The sequence below is a fragment of the Symphalangus syndactylus genome, chromosome 17 (assembly GCF_028878055.3).
Source record: "Symphalangus syndactylus isolate Jambi chromosome 17, NHGRI_mSymSyn1-v2.1_pri, whole genome shotgun sequence".
NCBI lineage: Eukaryota > Metazoa > Chordata > Mammalia > Primates > Hylobatidae > Symphalangus > Symphalangus syndactylus.
In genome coordinates this window covers 30,171,796-30,187,262 of record NC_072439.2, presented here as the reverse complement: position 1 = coordinate 30,187,262, position 15,467 = coordinate 30,171,796, and the positions used below count along the sequence as shown (strand labels likewise).

General features: G+C 38.0%; 1 protein-coding gene across 1 annotated transcript in view; it reads left to right on the top strand.

Moving 5' to 3' along the window:
• The window catches only part of SLC16A7 (solute carrier family 16 member 7), a 185,943-nt gene that overhangs the window by 730 nt on the left and 169,746 nt on the right, over positions 1 to 15,467 (top strand). The window lies entirely within an intron of this gene.

Here is a 15,467-nt window from a genome sequence, read left to right as displayed (position 1 = left end):
CGAGGCCTGAGCCCAGCAGAAAGGGAGCTCTGACTTAGCAGGGGTTCAGGAGGGCTTGAGCCTTCTGGTCTTCCTGGGCCACTGCACCACACTGGGGGCGCCAGGCCCGGTCAGGTGGCGCCGCAGGCTGCGAGCCCGCTCACGTGCGAACTGCCTGTTTTCTAAACGGATGCTGCATCGCAGCGCCCTTCTCCACCCCCTTTTCTCCTCTACTTCCGCGAAAAGGATTGCAGACTGCATTGGAAAGGGCAGTAGTGCCCAGTGCCACTTTCCCGGTAGGGCTGAGGAGGGACTTTTGTAGTTCCAATTACAGGGAAATTAAAATTTTACACACACACACACACACACACACACACACACACACACACACACACACGAGACATGGAAGAGGAAACGAGGAGTGATTTCTCTACAATTGTTTTTTGATTTCCTTTCCTGGAGAAATAAGTAGGACTAGGCTGCATTGTGTGAAGGCTGGTTAGTGGCATTAGGACAGCTATTATTTCATGTCCTCATTCCCTCTTGGGTCCCAAAGGAGATGCAGCAAAGGAATAAAATAGCGGGCAATGATGAAAGTGATGTGAAAAAGACTTGACCAGAGGAAAGAGTGACTACTGGATGCCATTTCCTGTCACCCCATGCTTCATGGCTAACCCCAGTCTGAACTCAGAGGGTTGCAAACTTTCCACAGACAGGTTAGCTTGAATGTGTTGTGTTACTGGAACCACAAGCACTAAGTATGCATTTGGTGGAGTGTGGCTGAAAAATGAGAGTTGGGTGGGGACCGCAGAGGGCAAATGAGGGTTGAGCAAAGTGACTAATATTTAGCTCTGGTGAAGCAATCCTAACTCCAGGTTCTACTTCTGACTGAGCACATTACATTTAAAGCAATCCAAGTGAGGGACTGAATGATCTCAGTGGAAAGGAAAGATTATAACCTTAAGAAACTCAGTGTATTGTGTAACAACTTACAAACTCAGAAACTATTTTTTGCAAATACATCAACAGTTTGCAGTTACATATTACTTTTTTCCCCCCAAGGCATGTTTGAATAATAAGTGATCTGAAATTTTCACACCTGTTTCCCGATGTTCAAATTAGTGTATCCTTCTATAAACGCTCAGTTTATTTCTAGACATTCATTTGCTCCTTGATAATGTCTGGCTTATATTTTTGGCTTTGAGCTCTTTTAAAGGGAAGGAGAGCAACATTACCTAAATAAACCTCTCTTGTCTAGAGTCATATGCCTGGATCACAGATCTGAAATAAAAGGCATCTCCAGAATTTGCTTTTAATTCTGTATTCATCCACTAAACATTTTTGAGACATTCACATGGAAAAAGGGAATTAACTTTAGAACAGATTGGTTCTGCACTTTTGTAAGGTTGAGTAATTGTTTAACAATCTGGGCTTTACCTTTTTCTTGTCTATAAAATGAGATTGGTGGTACCCACTCTGAAGTGATATGGGGAAGAATAAAGTGTGTGGTACGTACCTAGGATATAGACGGGCTGTATTTCAGCCCCTATAATCAGTCTAGACACCCTGCCAGGGTTACCAAGATGAATGAGGATGTAATTCTGATCTCAAGAAATTCTCATATAGTCAGTCATCCAGGTTAATATTTCTCGTATCCCATTTGCCTTTTAGTCCATTTTTTTCTCCTCTTGGTGGAAGAAACATATATCCAAGTAACTTGAAAGGAACTCCGCAGTTGTAAGAAATGTTGGTAAGATCTGCTAAAAGGCAAATTTGAGAAGAGTGTCTTTTCTCAGGAACCTGTATTCAGCCCATTTTCTGTCCATTAATAGTGATCCTTAATGAATAAAAACAGGTAATGAAGGATTTTTCTTCATGTTATGAGGGGAGGATGATCCTTCTCTGAAGATTATCTTTGTCAATGAATTGATTTCCATTATTTGAGAGAAGAGTTTGAGCTGCAGTTTCTACTACACCTTGGGCAAACCAATCCACTCACTCCGAAGAGTATAAAGTAACTGTAGTATGTAATAACTATAATGACAACTCTGTAATGCTCCCCATATTCCAGGTGCTGTGCTACTACTCTCTGATAGCACGTAACACCCCTTTGAGGTGGATCTGTCCATATCCATATTTACAGAAAAAAGAATTTATGCCCAGAAAGTTTCATAGCTTGTTCAGCTGATACAGCTAGTAAGTGGCTGAGCTGGGGCAAGCACCGATGCGATCTGTTTGGCTTTAACCACTATGTAATATAGCTTCTGCCTTGCATGAAGCTAAATAAGAGCAAAGACCTTACCTGTTGTTTTCTCCATGGCCCAGTACAGGGTCTGGCATATCATGGTTCAGAACAACTGATTATAGAAAGAAGGAAAGAGGGAAGGAAGCAAACTAGAGGGAAGGAGGAAGAGGAGGAAATAAAAATTAGCAAGCCCAAGTGTCTCCTGCCTTCAACACTGAATCTGGCAGGAAATCCAGCATGAACTCTGCCCTGAGAACACAATAGTTGAGGCTCTTTTGAGGATTCCTTTTCCTTGTCTTGCATCTAATCATCTAGTTTGTGATGCTCATTTATGCAAAATGGAAAATATTCTCTTTGGTCTGACAAATTAGCAAAAGGTGCCCATGAAGGGCAAACATCAAAGAGTGACCTACTCAAGGTGGACCAGGAAAAAAAAAAGAAGGAAGAAATTAAAAGGGCAGACCATAATGCAGGGGCACTGGATTTAAATTTTAGTTAAGCCACTGGCTGGCTTTGTCTTATGTAATGTTGTGGTAGTACTTGTATGGTTGTTCTGAACACCAAAGACGACAACAAATATAAGCTGTTTTATACTGTGCCCGATAAATAGAATGGCATGCAGCAAAGAGTAATTACATTCTGTTATTGCCCTTTGTTCCCCTCCTCCCTTCAACCCATCCCAAATAAAAAGTACCCTCCTGGTTTCCATATCTTGAAGTAATCTGTGTTCATCTGAACTACTTCGTAACTTGATCTGGGCTTCTCTTAGGCTGATTCTTATATTTTACCTTGAATTACAATTATTTGGGAAGGCATCCTATCTCTCTTGCTGGGCTACATGGTCTGAGAGTAGATGGTATATCTGATTCATCTGGGAACCCCTGTGGAGCTGCTACTTGGGACAGGACAGGGCAGAGGAGGGGCTCTGAAGTCCAGCCTGTCTGGGTTTTGATTTTAGCTTTGCCACTTATCAACAAAGACAAGTTGCTAAACCTCTTTAAGTCTCAGTTTCTTCATGTGTAAAAATAGAATGGTAACCAATTTTATATATTGGTTGTAAACATTAAATGAGATAATATCTGTGAAATAGCACTGTGCTGAGCACATGCATAGTAATAACTCAATAACTAGTGTTAGGTATTAAATATTTGGCTTTATGTTTTTTAGTTTGTCATAAGCGTCACTGGCTTATTTTTAACAGATTTTTGGGAACTCTGAAATGCCAAACTTGCCATTAGATGGCACAACAAAGTTGAATTGCATAATAAACCATTAAGTGGACTCCCTTTGAGAAGTCATCCTGTTTTGTCACAGGTTTTCTCAAAACTATTTGGATCAAAGTGATTAAGAAATATCTTGGGAAACATCTGCACACTAGCTCTCAGTGAATAATGGGACTTTTTTTTTTAACTTGTGAAAAAGCTTCATTTTCTCGGTTGCTTCTATAAATGGTGAATCCAGGGGCTGAGTCTACCTATGTGAGAGATCCAGCTATTTAAAATCGTAATATGAGAGACTAGCCTAAAATGGACGATTGTAGAGAGGAATAAATAACACTTACCACACGTATTTGGTAATTAGTTAAGAAGTGGAGGGTCTGTGCATTTATATATCAACTGTAATCATTAAAAATATGCGAGAGAATTAAACAAATTGGAGTTGACTATAATAAAACTAGTCCAGCTGGAGCTGGACTAACTGGGACTTGGGTGCACCATAGACAATTTCAACATATTCACAAATATCAGTGTTGATAAATGAAGCAAATATTTTTGGAAATAATTTTTCTGACCTAATATTAAAACTCCTGCAAATGTTTTCATTAATATTCATTGAAGTCTCAAAGGACCTCATGAAAATCCTATGGGACAATTGAACAACAGCTACAAGATACTGGCCTAAAGGTACTTCCGTTAAGTTCCACAAAAATGTCTGTATGGTTCAATTATAGAGCCTGGTTATTAGTTTTATGTAATAGTTGGCATTAAAATAGCAACTTTCAACAGAAAATACTTTGTCTAAGTGGTGAACACAAATGAAATATTTGTTTAGATACTGATCCATATACAATGTTGGTATTTTGTAGAAAGCATTTTATTACAAGCATTTGCTGTTTCTCCACCTCATAACACAATATGTATCATTATTAATTAGTCAATACCTCTAATCAGATTTCTATTGAAGCTAATATGTAAAAGAATGGTACTTTTTACAAAGCAGCTGCCCTACTAAGTAATTAACTGGAATATCTATATCTTTTTTAACTAGATTAGATAAGAATAAAAAATAAAACTACAAAGCATGCATTTGATAAGTTTCTAAGGGATGTTAACATTTATCTTATTTTAAAAACGATTTTCAAAATTTCTAGGATTTGAAGTTCCATCAATTCTTCTCAAATATGTGAAAGGCAAATTCAGTGATAAATGGCAGTCGGTGACAGTATTTTTCAACAGGTGGGATTATTGACATTTGGGGTGGGACACTTCTTCATTGTGTAGGACTGTCTCTTTCATTGCAGAGCATTGGGTGTCTGTGACCTTTCTTAGTAAATTTGGGCTGCGATAACAAACTGTAGACAGATTAGGTAGCTTATGAACAACAGAAATTTGTTTCTCACAGTTCTAGAGGCTGGAAATCTGAGATCAGGGTGCTGGCATGGTCCAGGTGTTGGTGAAGGCCTCTTGTGGGTTGTAGACTGCTGGTTTCTTATATCTTCATATGGTGGGATGAGAGCGAGAGCTCTCTTTTATAAGGGTACTAATCCCATTCATGAGAGTTCCATCCTTATGACCTACTTAACTCCCAAAGCCCCCATGTCTTAATACCACTCCTTTGGGGATTAGGATTTCAACATGAATTTTGGAGGCACACATTAAGTCCGTAACAGTGATCTATCTCTGTTTTCTATAAGTCAGTGGCTTTCCCTTAGTCATTGTAACAATCAAAAATGCCTCTCTACATTTTAATATACCTGTGGTGGAATATACCATATGGTTGAAAACTGTCAGCCAATAAGATCAAATTGAGATTGTTTAAAAAATTTATTTGGGATCAGAGTACTTTCAGAGTACTTTCAAAATTATTTTGCCTTTCATTAAAGAATGAAAATAATACTCTTGTATTAAAACATTTTGTTTTGAAACAATGAGTTCTTTATTAGTAAGGCATAACAACTGTTAACTTTAATAATCAGGGCATCATTGACCTCCTAGGCTCCAAATTATTTGCTTTGGGCTGTCCATAACCTTTGGCAGTATTCATGCCTAATGCTTCTTGAACTCCTGTTTTGGCTTTCATGTGCTCTTTATTTTGTTACTTCTCTCACTGCTCATTTACTGCTTCTTCTCCAGCTCGCCTTTCACCTCATATTCAATATAAGTATGTGTTCCCCAGTTTCTGTTTTGGGCTTTTTTATTTTTATTTTTTTTGAGGCAGGGTTTCACTGCGACACCCAGGCTTGAGTGCAATGATGTGAACTTGGCTGACTGCAACCACCACCTCCTGAGTTCAAGTGATTCTCCTGCCCCAGCCTCCTGAGTAGCTGGGACTACAGGCGCCCGCCACCACCACGCCTAGCTAATTTTTTGTATTTTTAGTAGAGATGGGGTTTCACCATATTGGCCAGGCTGGTCTTGAACTCCTGACATCAAGTGATCTGCCCACCTTGGCCCCCCAAAGTGCTGGGATTACAGGCATGAGCCACTGAGCCTGGCCGGGCTTTTCTGTAGCCTGCATTCTGTTGATAGACAAAGCTCATCTGCTCTTGACCTCCACTTTCACCTCAGTAGGTATAACTCCCAAGCCATTTGCTGCAGTCCTGACCTTCCCTCAACTTTTAGGCATTTCCAGACATTTCTAGATGTTTGCAGGACAGCTTCTCTTTACTGTGCTTTTGATACTTCCGGTATCCTGTGATCTCTTCCTTCGTTTTTGTCTTCTTTCTTTCTGTCACCCCCTCCCATTCTTCATATTGCTGTCAGCAGTATTCTAGCCTAGAAGCTTTTGAGACCACCCTTTCTCTGTACTTGCGTACATCCAAAATAATTTTTTAATTATTTCCTTCTATTCTGTTGTTGCCAGAGGTTTCAGGTGCTTTTGACATACTACCTACAGTCATGTAATAGTCTCTTAGTGGGTATTCCCACCTCTGGTCTCTCACCCTACCAGTTAATTCTGTACATGGTATCAGATACTCTCACTGAAGCACACCTCCGTTAACTAACACTCCCATTACCCAGGTCCAAGGACTGACATTTCAGCCCCTGCATGATGTAATTCCAAACAGCTGTTCCATGTTCATCTCCCACTACCATCATACTCAACTCAAATAGAACTGTCCTCATGCCTCGTTCATTCTCATTCTACTTCCTGCCACCAAATCTTTGGTCATGCTGTTCTTTTATCTTGAAATGAATCTAACTTCCTCTATTTCTAGCTCTAACCTCACCTTCTAAGCTGAGCTTAAACACCACATTCAAATTTTCCTCTGACACCTCTGGATAGGCAGAATACTTTTTCTAAAATTTCAGGAACATTATGTTTATAAGGTGGTGTTTGACATTATATAATAGAATGTCTTAACATTCTATTATAGTTGATTTTATATAATTATTCAGTTTCTTAATATACTATAAAGTTGTAGACGTCAGGAATAATAATGTATTCACATTTACGTCATCTTTAGCATTTTGGTGGATTATAGAGTTGCAAGAAACTTGGAGGACATCTGTTTCCAGTTTTATGTATTGTTTTCATTATGTTCAATAAACCACCATCTATTATTTAAGTGTACCCACTGAGGCAGACTGTTCTTTTAAAGGCAGTTCTACTTGTGACTCAAATTTTCTTGCTTCTACCTAGGGTCTTTGTTCAGCTTCCTGGGGCCACATGAAATGAATCCCTTTCTTGTTTGAATGATATACTGTACCAATGTGGTGACAGCTCACATTTCTTTTGTTTTCTCTATCAATTTAACATATTCAGTCTTTCTTCCTGTTTTTTGCATGTGACCTGTTTACATTCTTTATTTAAGGCTGCTGTATTGTGGAGTAATTCAAGTTTAGGAAAGTCCACAAATGCATAGAATACTTCAAGGATAATAAGGTTTTGAATGTAAATATTTGAACTGTTGTTCATGATGTAACTTGTCAATATCTCTTCAGGTGAAGTCAGGGCGGGAAATCAAGGTATATATGGTGATCTACCTCTGGGAGAATCCCATAGTTATATCAGGGCTGAACTTTCCTTTCTGTGCCCACAGTTTAATAAATAAATAAATGAATAAACCACTGGAGGATGATAGGAAAGCTCACTTTAACTTTTGATTGTAATTGGAAATTAGCCACTCAGTAAAATTATACTCTTTTATAGATTAATGCCCTAAGTAGTAAAATAACAAACATGTCTTGTGTGTATGTGTGTATAATAAGTGAATTTAAAGACATTGGACCAAATAAGTGGCTATTAAGTAAAGTTATAAAGATAAGCTTTAAGTAAGAATAGCTTACATTTGTTGAACACTTCTATATTTAATACCATACATGTTTTAACTAATTTAATCCTCAAAACCTTATGAGGAAGCATTGTTGTTATCCTCATTTTACAGATGGGCAGAGTAGAGCACAGAGGTGAAGTATTTTGCCCAAGGTTACACATCTTGTCATTGGAAGGGTCTGGATTTTAATCTGTTGAACACAATGTACCTTTTCAATAGTATTAATTTCAAGTATTTCATGCTGCAGTAAATTTTAAGACATTCTTGGGGGGAAAAGTCTGATAATTTTGTTTTTCTTTTGTGAGACGGAGTCTCACTCTGTCACTCAGGCTGGAGTGCAGTGGCGTGATCTCAGCTCACTGGAGGCTCTGAGTCCCGGGTTCATGCCATTCTCTCGCCTCAGCCTCCCGAGTAGCTGGGACTACAGGCACCCGCCACCACTCCCGGCTAATTTTTGTTTTTGTATTCTTAGTAGAGACAGGGTTTCACCGTGTTAGCCAGGATGGTATTGATCTCCTGACCTTTTGATCCTCCCGCCTCGGCCTCCCAAAGTGCTGGGATTACGGGCAAAGTCTGTTAAATATTTTTTAAAACAGAGACTAGTCAGGTATAATGAGTTTGGGTCTGTTAACGACACAAAGTCAACAGGAATGATAAGGCTTCCTTACTATTTGAAGGAGTTACCTGGAACCAAGCTAGAAAGCTTAGAGAAAGTAACAACCTCTTGTGGATTCAAGGAGGCTGCAGAACCAGTAGGGACCGAAGGAACAGTAAGTCCAGGATGTCATTCCTATAACTCAGTTTGCAAGGTGGTAGGGATAGAATACATGGGAGGTGGAAAGACACCCACGGAAGCCTTGTGCTATGGGTATCAGTGAGTGCGTGAACAGAGTAGGGTCTGGAGAATTCTCATAGATGGGTATATATCAAATTTACGTTGAAGTGGGATTTTGAATAAAGCCTCTGACGTATTTTAAGCCATAGAATGCAATACTTTAGCAACTATTTATCCCCCTGCTGTGTTCCAGACACTGTTTTGGATGTTAGAGAGATGGCTGTAAATAGAACAGGTAAGTCCTTTTTAGTCTTGAGTTACACAGATATCAAACATATTTTCAAAGCAAGGTTAAGCAATTTATGTCCTTGAGCCCATTTTTTTTGTAGACCTCTCATGTCATCTTCTCTATGTAGTCAGTCTTACTCTGTAGTTATCTCTTTATTCTCTTCTCCTTTTTTCTCAATCTGTGTCACATGTCAGATCAGAGACTTTGAAGACAGATAGATATAGCTCAATGAAATTTTGACTAAACTACTTCTAAGCTGTTTGACCAAAATCAAGATATGTAACTTTTAGAGCCCCAGTTTTCTCATTTTGGAAACAATAAAATATATTTTATGAGTTGTTGTTGGAGAAATAATGTAGGTAGTCAATAAATGATAATCATAATAATGTAATTTTTATCTCTACCTTTATTTTTGGCATATATTGAGGCAGAACTTCTTTACTCCTGAGGCATTCTATTCTGTACAAAAGTATTTATGAGTTATAATATTGGTACTCCCAGCATGACCCAAGTAGGAAGGTCAGAAAATAAACAAATATTAAAATAATGTGGATCTTTTCAAGATGGATAAAATTCTAGTTTCTGGCACATATATGAGGAGATTCAAGTGCTGATATTGATGGTGCAAAAATGTTTAAGTGGTGAAATTTTCACTTAGTTATAAAGTTAGTAATACCAGTTGGGAATACAACCTAAGGGAGTTTTAAGAGGGAAATTCCATTTAGACATGATAGCGTACGTATGCACATGTAAAAACTACCACAAAGAGCAAGACAATAATCATTCTGTTATAATGACTTAGAGATATTTGTTCCAATGAAAACACATGCCAACATAATTATTGATGTCATTTAAGTGTCTTCTGTGTGTTTGCTGTTTTATATATACTTTGAATCCTCATATTGTCATGTAGGATAGATTATATTCATTTACAGACAGGGAGAATAGGGACTCAGCAAGGTGAGGCTGGCCATTATAGCACCCCAAGAGTCAATGCCTCAGCCAATGTTTCAGTGCAGGTAAGATGCTAATGACAACTGGATCTGGGCTCCCATACATTAAATCAATTCAAATCAGTAAATAATTAAGCATTGCTATATGAAGTACTCTGCAAAAATACCTGGACAAATATGTATAAGACATCTTTTCTGTCTGTCATCCTCCAAAGGAGACTGAAATTTTAGAGATATTGTGTGTGTGTGTTTATGTGTGAATATATATGTGTGTGTGTGTGATTATATATATACACACCCACTAATTAAAGGCACAACCCAGAGTAGGATTAGTGTCAAAATTAATGATAGAGAACATGATTTTCTAGGATAGAGATTGACAAAGTATAGCCCCTTGGGCCAAATCCAGACCACTGCCTGATTTTGTAAATAAAGTGTTTTTGGAGTATATCCACACCTGTTTGTTTTCCTGTTTTCTGTGGCTGCCTTCCTGCTTCAGGGCAAAGTTGAGTAGTTGTGACTTAGCCTGCAAAACCTGACATTTTTACTATCTGGCATTTTAGAGAAAAAAAAATTATTGAATCCTGCTCTAGAATTTCAGAAGATACTTTGCTTTCTGATGGAGGAATCAAAGAAGGCATTAATGAAACAAGTGAAATTTATTTTGAGGCTGAGAGATGGATAGTCTTTAGTTAAGAGAGGAGCTAGTCGTAGTAAGTGCCACAGAACTCAAAATCAAAAGTACACCAATAGATAAATTAAAAGTCTGCTGAAGAATAAGGATCATATTACTGTATATAATTTATATAATGCTATAACCATTTGTCTTTGAATATTTTTTGTAAGTATCTGGAATGCTGATTCTTAAACTCGATGAAACATTTGAATCCACTAATTAACTACTTAAAAGTTATATTTTACTCAATAATCTGTGAGGCTAAAATATAATCCATGTGGAAAATCACTGATCTAGGATATTTATTCACTGGATAAAACTGAGTATTTTGCATTGATGGCAGAGACTGTTTTCTCCCCCATGTCTCTATTTTCATAACATGAGGGAATGCTAGATATAACTCTAATATTTTTTTCTAATCACTGTTTGTAATAAATACTAGATACTGAGCATATAACTAAGTACCAAGAGTGTCCCCAGAGCTTTTCATACCTTAGCTCATTAAAAACTTGCAGTAGCCAAATGAAGTAGATGTTATTATTTGCATTTTTGTAACAGGAAAACAGATGTATCAAATAGGAAACAGATGTATCAAATAATTGACATAAGTCTACAAAACTAGTAAGTAGATCCTCTTTATCCAGTAGCATCCAGAAATGGACTCTTAAAATGAAAAACTTTTTGCGCTAGAACATAGATAGGAATGTACTTTCAGAAGTTTATAAAAGTGAACATCCCAATTTGTTCTATCATGTGGCTTAATTCTTTTCTATTCAAAGCATTGTGCCATGTTTTTTAAAAAGTTGAGTTAGCTCTTAATACAAATGGTTCTGCAAATTTTTATTGAATATACTGATTTTTTATGGAACTATAACTTTCTGCATCCTCTCTCTGTTTCTTTGTCACTTTCTGCCCACAACTCTATTTCTCTTTACCTTGCCTGTTAACATTCAGTCATTTGTAATTTTCTCCTTTTCCTGTAGTATCAGTTCTTAATATCCATATAGGTCTTCATTACCCATTACTTGTTGCAGTGTCTTTGATGTAGCAATAAAGTGCTTGAAAGCATTTTCATAAAGCAGTGACAGCTTCCAGAAGAAAAAGAAAGAATCAATGCAACTTCATACCAGCTTCTTGTTCTGAACTGAAAAAGGGGCAGAAGCTGCAGAATTGTTTGAATATCACTAATGGATATGACAAACTAATAAGTAGATAGGAAAAGGTGAATGATTCAGAGGAAGCCACAGATAATCTAAGAAAATGTAAGTCTGTGTTCCCTGTAGGCCACATTAGCATCTGTGTGAATGTAACCTGGCCTCTTGTGCCATGGGGAGAGCATTAATTAAACACAGTAATGTCCTAGTATAGGAGGATTTATAGACATCAGATCTAAGGCTCATATAAAATTGTTTCCTTTTTACCATTAAATTTCTAAGTAATATATGCTGTTAATTTAAGAAAAAAATACTTCTATGAGGAAATGTGTATTTTTTTTCATTTTATTTTTGTTAATAACACAAATTTGTTACTCTACCTCATCAAGATACCTGAATCCGTTATCTACATTTATTTTCAAATGTTCCAAATAAAGGTGGGGAAGAAACACTTCTAAAAAAAGTGTCACCAACAAATATTTTAAATGCCTAGAAACCTAATTATGACTGTTCATTGGGATACTTCAGTATTTATGATCAAAATTATTATGCATATTTTGTCAGTTACTTTAAGTGTGAATATTATGTAGGGGCCAAGGGAAGTTTCCCCTTTACCCTCTGAAGGTTTGCTGAAAAATCAATTCACAAAAGACAGATTAGTTGGAGAAAAGGCATACAATTTATTATCATGCCCAGGGAAGAATCAGCAAGTGAGTTCCCAGTATCCCAATGTAGTACAGATGCTTATATAACCTACTTCCTAGGGGAATGGAAGATGGCAAAGGATGGATGATTTTAGGGAGATACTAAATGATTTTTAGGGGAATTCAATAGGCTTGAAGAACATACAGTGTCCTGGGACAAAGTCCATTTGTACCAAAGAACCGACAAGGGTTGTTGACAAAAATCTGTCCTGGTTTGTTGACAGACTTCAATCTTCCTTTCTGCAATATGAGTTCAGTTAATGAAAACTCAGGGAAGGGACCTGCAGTAATTGTTTTATTATTTGGCATATCTGGATTTTAGGCAGATAAGCGACTTAGAGAACAACTTCATTCTGTGCTTTGGGAGACATAGAAGATTGAGAGATGTGGGTCGGGGGGCATAGGTAGATAGGGGGTTGGAGGATTGAGGATGGTGAAGGGTGGAGAAGGTGAGAGAGACCTTGTGGTTCCTTCTGAATGTCAAAGTGCCATATTTAGGGTGTTGGTTTCTGAGCCAATTTTGTAACATTTCCATCCAACTTTTAAAAATCTATGAGCTATTTTAAGTTGTTCTACATTTTATTAGGCCTCTTATTCTACTAGCTCTTGTCTTGAAGCGGTAATACTTAATGCTTGCTCAGTTATGCATTCAGATAACCACTTGTGGTCTATAAAACCTAAATTTAAATCTATGATTTTTTGGTACTCTCTTGGTGTCTGAAGGATTTGCAAAATCCAGTTTATACACTCATATTTTTGGAATGAGAAAGGAGAGAAGGCAGGTAACAAACTTAGTGCTAAGTGTGTGCCAAACATACAGTTATGGAGTTTTTACAGCATCACCTCATGTAATCCTTAATCATTCCCTGACAACTTCAGCATCTCTATTACCTGGGCATTGCTATCTCCAATTTAGGATGGCTCTGGCTGGTTAGGAAACAAAGGTTGATTTCCAAAATCCATGTTTTCTTTCGAGGTAGAGTGGAATCCTCCCTCTTTGCACACACAATTTATAGAAGAGGGAAATTACAGGGCAGTGAGAGAAATATTTAGGATTCTGTTCTTTTAAAATATGGTAGCTAAAAATAAAAATCATCATATTTTTAAATGTCAGAATTATACCTGGAAGTCTTTTTCAAAAAACAAAAGCCAAACTTAGAAGAACGAGAAAAATGTTGGCAATACTTTACCTTGTGACTCTTCCACATATACAATTCGTCTTTCAGAAGTGTTAACCTTATAAATTGTTTGTTGGGATTGATGCTAGTATCAAGAAATCAAGTAGACACAGGTAATGTTATTGAATTAGGGCTACATTTAAATAATTGGGATTTAAATATTGTTTTCTTCTTTTTTGAGTGCTTGATTATACTTTATTAAACAGGTGTATTCAGCTCCAATTATTTTCTAATGGGAATGACTACTCAAAAAAAACCTTAATAATTTGTTCATTAGAATACCAGAACTTCATTATAATTTGAAATTCAATGTAAGAGTTCATCTTAAACCTATTCCAGAAGAATTAGGAAGTCCCTCATTATAGACAGTTTAGCTCTTAACTCTAGCCCTCTGATAGGAAACTTAAAGATAGTGCTGTAATGATGTTCCAGCATACATGTTTAAAAACATGTTTCTTTATTAGTAATACACCGTTCTGAAATACATAATTGAGATAATATATGTTTCCAACTGTGAGGCAGTTGAGCTGAATGACAGTTTGTCTTGTTTATGTTTTGTCCTAGCTTGGGCTGCTATAACAAAGTGCCACAGACTGAGTGCTTATAAACAACAGAATTTTTTTTTTCACAGTTCTGGAGGCTGGCAAGCCCAAGATCAAGCTGGTGGCAGATTCAGTGTCTGGTGGCTGCTTTCTGATTCACAGATAGCAGTGTTATACCTGTGTGCTTACATAGCAGAAGTGGTGAGAGAGCTCTCTTAGGTCTCATTTATAAGGTCACTAATTCCATTCATGAGGTATCTACCGTTAGGACCCAATCATCTCCTGTATTAGTCTGTTCTCATGCTGCTGTAAGGACATATCCGAGACTGAGTAATTTATAAAGGAAAGATGTTTAATTGACTCACAGTTCTGCATGGCTGGAGAGGACTCAGCAAACTTAACAGTCATGGTAGAAGGGGAAGCAAACATATCCTTCTTCACATGGCAGCAGGAGAGAGAAATGAGTGCTGAGTGAAGGGGGAAGCCCCTTATACAATCATCAGACCTAGTGAGAACTTGATCACTATCATGAGAACGGCATGAGGGTAACTGCCTCATGATTTAATTATTTATCACTAGGTCCCTAACATGACATGTGGGGATTCTAGGAACTACAGTTCAAGAGAAGATTTGGATGGGGACACAGACAAACCATATCATTCTGCTTCTGGCCCGTCTCAAAACTTATGTCCTCACATTTTATAACACGATCATGCCCTTCTAACAGTCCCCCAAAGTGTTAAGTCATTTCAGCATTAACTCAAAAGTCCAAGTCCAAAGTTTCATCCGAGACAAGGCAATCCTTTCCGTCTATGAGCCTGTAAAATCAAAAGCAAGTTAGTTACTTTCTATTAATAGACGCAACGGGGTAAACACACCCATTCCAAATGGGAGAAATTGGCTAAAACAGAGGGGCTCTGGGCCCCATGCAAGTCTGAAATCCAATAGGGCAGTCATTTAACCTTAAAGTTCCAAAATTATTTCCTTTGACTCCATGTCTCGCATAGAGGTCATGCTGATGCAAAACATGGGCACATATGGCCTTGGGCAGCTCCTCACCTGTGGCTTTGCAGGATACAGCTCCTATCACAGGTGCTTTCACTGGCGGGCATTAAGTGTCTGCATTAAGTGTCTGCAGCTTTTCCAGGCACATGGTGCAAGCTGTCAGTGGATCTACATTTCTAGGGTCTGGAGGATGGTGGCCTTCTCCTCACAGCTCCACTAGGCAGTGCCCTGGTGGGGACTCTGTGTGGAGGTTCCATCCCCACATTTCCCTTCCTCACTGTCCTAAGCAGAGTTTCTCCATGAGGGCCTTGCCCCTGCAGCAAACTTCTGCCTCGATGTCTAGGCATTTCCATACATCCTTTGAAATCTAGGCGGAGGTTCCCAAACTTCAATTCTTGACTTCTGTGCAGTCACAGGTGCAAAACCACGTGTAAGATGCCAAGGCTTGGGGCTTGCCCTATCTAAAGCAA